Source organism: Equus przewalskii, chromosome 14 (genome assembly GCF_037783145.1).
Source record: "Equus przewalskii isolate Varuska chromosome 14, EquPr2, whole genome shotgun sequence".
NCBI classification, from domain to species: domain Eukaryota; kingdom Metazoa; phylum Chordata; class Mammalia; order Perissodactyla; family Equidae; genus Equus; species Equus przewalskii.
The window spans coordinates 81,011,144-81,017,797 of record NC_091844.1 but is presented as its reverse complement, the minus strand read 5'-3'; the positions used below and the strand labels follow the sequence as shown (position 1 = coordinate 81,017,797).

General features: G+C 43.8%; 1 long non-coding RNA gene across 1 annotated transcript; it reads right to left on the bottom strand.

Annotated features, from left to right (window-relative positions):
* Window positions 1–1,369: 1,369 nt before the first annotated feature.
* On the bottom strand, window positions 1,370–3,616 carry LOC139075830 (uncharacterized). The gene is made up of 2 exons (XR_011526712.1): window positions 3,514–3,616; window positions 1,370–2,324 (listed from the first exon to the last, which is right to left on the bottom strand). It is a non-coding gene; the product is annotated as an uncharacterized lncRNA (long non-coding RNA).
* Window positions 3,617–6,654: the final 3,038 nt, after the last annotated feature.

Genomic DNA, 6,654 nt, shown 5'->3' with positions numbered 1-6,654 from the left:
AATGTTTTCCCTCAGATTTCCAATGGAATCGGCCCTCCCTGCAGAGGTACCCTGTTGGTGCTTGGCTTTGCATAAACCCTCGTATACCACCACCAAGTCCAAGAGGGACACCACCCTGATTTGGGAAACTCAGTCTTGCTGAAGAGAACGCAGTGGCACTTCATCAATAGGCCTCCCAGAGGATTTATTGTTATTTGTTTTCTGAATAACTGAGTAAAAACTAATCCTTGTGGATAAAGCTACCACGGAATGAATTATCTAATTCTTTTGACTTAATGGAGAAGGTGTAGGAAAAGACTGATGTCTACACCTGCTCACAGCTCCGTTGTTTTTAAGGAACTTCACTAGTAGAACTTACTTGATCAACAGGCTCTGGAGGACTTCTGGTCAGCACTCTGAAAAACAATGGCCATGGTTGGTATCTGGAGATGAAGAAGGTGAAGGAGATTGTGGTGAACGTAGCTTATCACCCTGAAGGAACTCTCGCCTCAGAGCCAGGGGACCTGGGTTCTAGGCCTGGTTCTCTCTCACTTGCTCTGTGGTTCTGCACAAGCCCCTTCTCTTCTTTGGATGGTTTCTCCATGTGTGCAAAGAAGGGATGGGGATCTTCCTGGATAACCTTTAACCTTTCTTCACACTCCAAAATTTCAACTGCCTACAAACTGCTTAGGACTTCCATGATTAAAGAAAGTTAATCCCTTTCCTCATGGGGAACATAAAGTGTAAGTCATTTTTTGTAGTAGTGATTTGACTCCAAAATTAGACATTCTATTTTTTTTTCAATATACAGCTATTTTTGTCCAGGCATTATTCTGAGAATTACCTTTTTTTTAAAAAAAAATCACGACTCGTACATTATTTCACTTAAACCTCACTATTATCCTCTAAGTTTCTTTATTCTCATTAGACAGATCAGAACCTGAAGCTTAGAGGAGTGTTACACCCTATAGACGGTCACACAGTTGGCAAACGGTTACTTTAGGATTCGAACTCAGGTTCATTGGATTCTAGAGCTCAGGCCCTTGGCTAACTCCTAACCGATCTGATTTAAAAGAATCTGACTGTCCTACACACGTGCTTTCTGAGCCTGTGATAGGTCTGCTTATCTCTGCTGGGTTTCACTTTTAAGAAGCCAGTCGATTGTTAGCAGTCGGTCAACATTCTTGCTCTCTGTAAATCGATCTGGATCAGATCTGATCTTTCTCTCCATCACTGGTCATGCATTTCTGACTACTTAGTAGAAAGTTCACAACTTGATTGTGCCTTGTCACACTGGTGGCTGTATCTCATGGCCCTGTGACTTTCCCAGTGACTGGCACATGGGAGGTCATGGTGGTAAATGCTGATTATTGAAATGCATGGAATCATAAATCTGAAACATTTAATGTAATAACAATTCTAAATACAGATTTAGTTAGTTTGTATTCGAGGAGCAATGCCATTTTTATGAAGAAGTCTAAAAATAAACAGTGAAATGATATTTTTCTGAATCAGGGGTAAACTAAACAGAACATTGACCTCGATAATGTTACTCCAGCACCAGCATCATTTCAACACCCACTTGGTTTCTTTTGCTCCTGGTGACTATGTGGCTACAGTTTATGATGATGAATACGGATAGTAAGAAGGATGAAGAGTTTAGAATGCAGCTGAGTTTAGAACATTTAGAACATTTGTTCTGGAAATGCCAGGGCTAAGGGAATCAAACCTGAGTCCTCTGCAGAGGAGATTTGGGGGAATTAACAAAAAGATACTGATTTTTGACTCAAGGAAAGGGGGCTTATAGAAGGCTCAAAATTTTTTCCTGAAATCAAACTTCTCTTATAAGATGGTATTTGAATACATAAGGATAAATAGCCTGGAAACATACGGACTGCATTGCCCATGCAATGCACACAAGTTTTGATACTAAGGGAGCGCATACTTCAAGAGGATAATTTGGCCTCTGCCAAAACCAGAATATTTAAGAAATCCTTCCAGAGATTTTGCCAAAACCCAGAGCCACTAGACTCTTCTATCTCTAGCAGCTCCCCCTTTAGCCGGTCTGCCCAGCAGCCTGGCCAAATGAAACAGAGAACTCAGCATCTTCTGAGAGGGATGTTTGCCAGTCCTAACCCTGGAGATATGTTCAAGGGTTTCCAACCGGTCCTCTGAGCCAAGAGCACAATTCGAAAATGCTGGAGTCTCTTAGCGTATCTGCTTTGGTTACTTTGAGAGGCAGCGATGTGCAAGTTGCCAGGTTGAGAACAGGATCCGTGCTGTAAACTATTTGTGAAAGCCCCACTTCCTTCTGCTGTGGCCAGGTTCTTCCCACTCCAGGCAGTCTGTGCGAGGACAAAAAACAAGGGCTATTGTCAAATTAATGACTCTCCCCCCAAAATTATGGCAGGTGGCAAGATTCTTGGCCATCGAGTTCCAGCCAAAACATGTCACATTCTTTTTCTCCTGGGGGAGGCACTGGGAACCTGCTGTGAGTCAGCGTGAGGGGGCGGCAGCAGAGAGAAACTGCTGCTTGAGCATCTTGCCTGTTACTGAGGAGAATTAGTCAATTCTTGGAAAGAGGGAAGCGCTCTCCTTGCTCTGCTACCCACTTCCAGATTCTCCCCTTGGCCTTGGAGTGGAGAATTAGCGATCTAATGTAATCCATTTCATTCACCTCGATATATATATGTTCACTGAATTTCTACTCAGCTCCCCACTCAATGCTGGGCCCTGGGAAGAGGTCAATACCTTTGACTCAGTCTCTCCCCTCAGAGGACTAATAGGTCAGTGTGAAATTCCCCTGAGCATGTTCACAGAACATTAGTCCCTGGAGACGAGCCATTAAAACAGTGTGACAGGGGCCGGCCCAGTGGCCCAGCGGTTAAGTTCTCACGTTCCGCTTCTAGGCGGCCCGGGGTTCGCTGGTTCGGATCCCGGGTGCGGACATGGCACTGTTTGGCAGAAGCCATGCTGTGGTAGGCGTCCCACGTATAAAGCAGAGGACGATGGGCACGGATGTTAGCTCATGGCCAGTCTTCCTCAGCAAAAAGAGGAGGATTGGCAGAAGTTAGCTCAGGGTTAATCTTCCTCAAAAAAACAAAAAACAAAAAACAAACAGTGTGGCAGGTCTAAAAGTGTTAGGAAATGTCAAATTCTCTATCATTCTTCAAGAAGATACACAATATATGGTTACCGTATTAAAGTCTTTGAGAAGTCCCCTTGTATAGTAATTAGCTAACTTTAACACGACTTTCTCAAATTTTTAATGATCATTAACCACACCACACTTTATCTCCTACGATGATTTCCCAAAGACTTTGGAGAATATCAACTAGTGCAAAGAGCCAAAATTATACTTTTGTGAGACAAGTATGATATTTAATGATAATCACAAAGTACAGAGTTAGCACAGAAGAGAAATGTAGAGAGTCAGAAGGCCTCTCTCGAAGAGGTGATATGCTAAGTAGGTTCTGCTAGATGAATGTTATGGTCTGAGGGTGTCACCCCCAAATTCATATGTTGAATACTAACCCTCAGAGGTGATGGTATTAGTAGGTGGGACCTTTTCGAGGTGCTTAAGTCATGGGGGTGGAACCCTCAGGAATGAGATTAGTGCCCTATAAATGAGGCTCCAGAGGGCTCCGTAGCCCCTCCCTCTATGTGAGGACACAATCAAAAGGTGCCATCTACCAACCAAAAGGGGGACCCTTAGCAACCACCACACCAAATCTGCTGGTGCCTTGATCTTGCACTTTTCAGCCTCCAATACTGTGAAAAATAAATTTCTGTTGATTATAACTTATCTAGTCTGTGATATTTTGTTATCCGGCCCAAATGGACAAAGACAATGAGTGAATGTTTTCCAGGTAGAAAACATGTGAAGGGCGTTCCAGACAAAGAGAAAGCGTGTGCAAGGAAGTGGAGTTTGCAGGAGCAAAGCTGTCTCTGGCCAAGTATGTCAGTAGACATGTTGGAAGTTCGGGGAAAGCAGTGGAAGGAACAGCAGAGATGATGCTGGAAAGGGCTAGAACCAGATCTTGAAGTTCTTGTATGCTACCCCAATGTTTTGAGCTATGGGTAAATATTAAAATATGGAGAGTGTTTTCTCCAAGTTCAACCTGTTGTTTAACACAATGTCCTTCTTCATGTATTGTACGGTGAGCTGTTTCCTACTGGATTCACTCAAGGTCACAAAATCCAATCTTGTGTATAATGAAGGCCTCTGAAGACAGGAAGGCATGGCCCCTGGTATTTAGGGGCATTAACCTCACAGGGTACCTTTTGATCCCTGGGACTGTGGAAGCAAACTTAATAGATGCATGTAAGTAGGGACGAGTGCGGGTAACTCAAGAGCCTGCATTAGAAATGTTGACGGTTGAGGCAGGGTGGAGCTGAGAATCCAAGGGGTGAACCAGACATTGTCCAGGAAGGAATGAAGCCAACGTGGTGATCCTGCCTTCAGGAAAATTCAGTGCCTGCTTGCTGTGTCAGACACGAGGGTCTCGAGAAAGAATGATGAGCTGAAGTCAGGAAGACTGAGCTCTTGTTCCAGTTTGAGCACCACTTGCTACGCAGTCTTGGCCAAATGGTTTCCCCGTACAATGAAGAAGTTGGACTGTGAGACCCAAAGAATATTTCAGCTCCAATACACTAGCCGTCTCTCAATGTTAGCCAGCTCAACATTGAATTAAAAGTTAAAACAAATCATAATCAATGCATTGATTCAAGAGATCACAGAAAAAAAGGGAAATATTAGAGAGCTGCAAAGTGTGGACACCGTTCTATGCTCTTTATTAAGTTCTCAGTGAACCCTCACATCAGCTATGCAAAAGTTACTTTCATATTCATTTTGCATATGAGTAAACCAAGATTCAGAAAAGTTGCCCTAACTTCTTACACCTCCTAAAGGAGGCGGATAGAGTTTGGCAGCAGGTCAATGTGATTGCAAAGTCCTGCTCTTTTTATTGCATCACACTGTCCAACGCCCTGAAATAAGGTTTATGAAGTGCTCTGGAGTGGATTGAGTAACAGAGTGGTCTGCCCTCCAAAGTCAAGAGGATGCTGTTAATGGAACAGGGGATAAGATGGAAAATGCTGAGGCTAAGTGTTTCCTAATTGCGCTTCTCGGCACAGAAGTGTGACATACAGAGCCTGTTCCTCAAAGAGTGGCCCGTGGGGTCCAGCCGTCTGGGGCAAACGGGCGACAAATACAATGGTGACCAGGTAAGCTGGAGCCCACTCCCATGAAATGGTGGCCTCTCACCACTCTCACTCCTCTTCCTCAGTGTCAGATGGGGCTAGCTTTACTCCGACACACCCAATAAAACCCCCAGCCCCAGAAAACTTGTCCAGCTTAACTTCTTTTTGAGGAATAGGCATGTGGAGAGAAGCCAAGTGGCTAAGTTCAGTTTCAGTCTGAACAACTTCATGAAAACACTAGAAAGCTGGTTTCTCTGAGCAAATCTGTAGATGTCACTTACATGGGAAATGTATTAGTCTGCTCAGGCTGCCATAACAAATACCGTGGTCTGGGTCATTTAAATAATAGAAATTTATTTCTAACAGTTCTGGTGGCTGGAAGTCCAAGATCAAGGTGTGGGCAGGTTTGGTTTCTCCTGAGCCCTCCCTGCTTGGTTAATTGGCAGCCATCATCTCACTGTGTCCTCCCATGACCTTTTCTCTCTGAATGTGCATCCTTGCTGTCTCTTCCTCTTATAAAGACATCCGTCCTATTGGGTTGGGGCCTCACCCCAAAACCTCAAATAACGTTAATTTCCTCTTTAAAGGCCCTACCTCCAAATATAGTCACGTTGGTGGTTAGAGCCTCAACATATGAAATTTTGTGGGACACAGCTCAGTCTGTAACAGGAAGGAAGGTCTTATACTGGAATTTTCATTACAAACGTATTTAAATGGAAAAATCACGAGTCCAGTTAGCAATGGGATGTCACTTAGAAACAGAGCAGTAGTTCTTGTCTCTGACTGCACGTGGAATCACTTGGGGAGCTTTCCAAAAACAGCAATGCCTCGGTTCCAATCCAGACGGATCAGGACCTCAGGCACTGGTGTATTAGTCAGGGTTCTCCAGAGAAACAGAACTGATGAGATGTGTGGGTGTGTGTATATATGTGTGTGTGTGTGTATGTACATGCATGTATATATATACACACATATGGTGATGTTATATATATTATCTATATGTAGTAAGTTCTACACAGAGAGCGAGAAAGAGAAAGAGAAGAGAGAGAGAGATTGATTTTAAGGAAATGGCCACATGAATGTGCAGACGGCCAAGTTCAAGATTGGCAGGGTAGGCTGGCAGGTTGGAGATCCGGGGAAGAGCTCATGCTGCAGCTTGAGGCCAAACACAATCTGGAGGCGGAATTCCCTCTTCTCCCACTGTCCTCGGTCTGCTCTTTCTTAAGGTCTTCAACTGATTGGGTGAAGCTCACCCACGGCATGGAGTTTAATCTGCCTTCTTCAAAGTCTACTGATTTAAATGTTATTACCATCTAAAAAGATCTTCACGGAAACATCCAGATTGATGCCTGACCAAATATCTGGGTACCGTGGCTGAGCCAAGTTGACACATAAAATTAACTACCATAATTCATATATTTTTGGAAAATAAGCAATTTGCTGTTTTCCTGTTTAGCTTGAGGGGTGACTCAG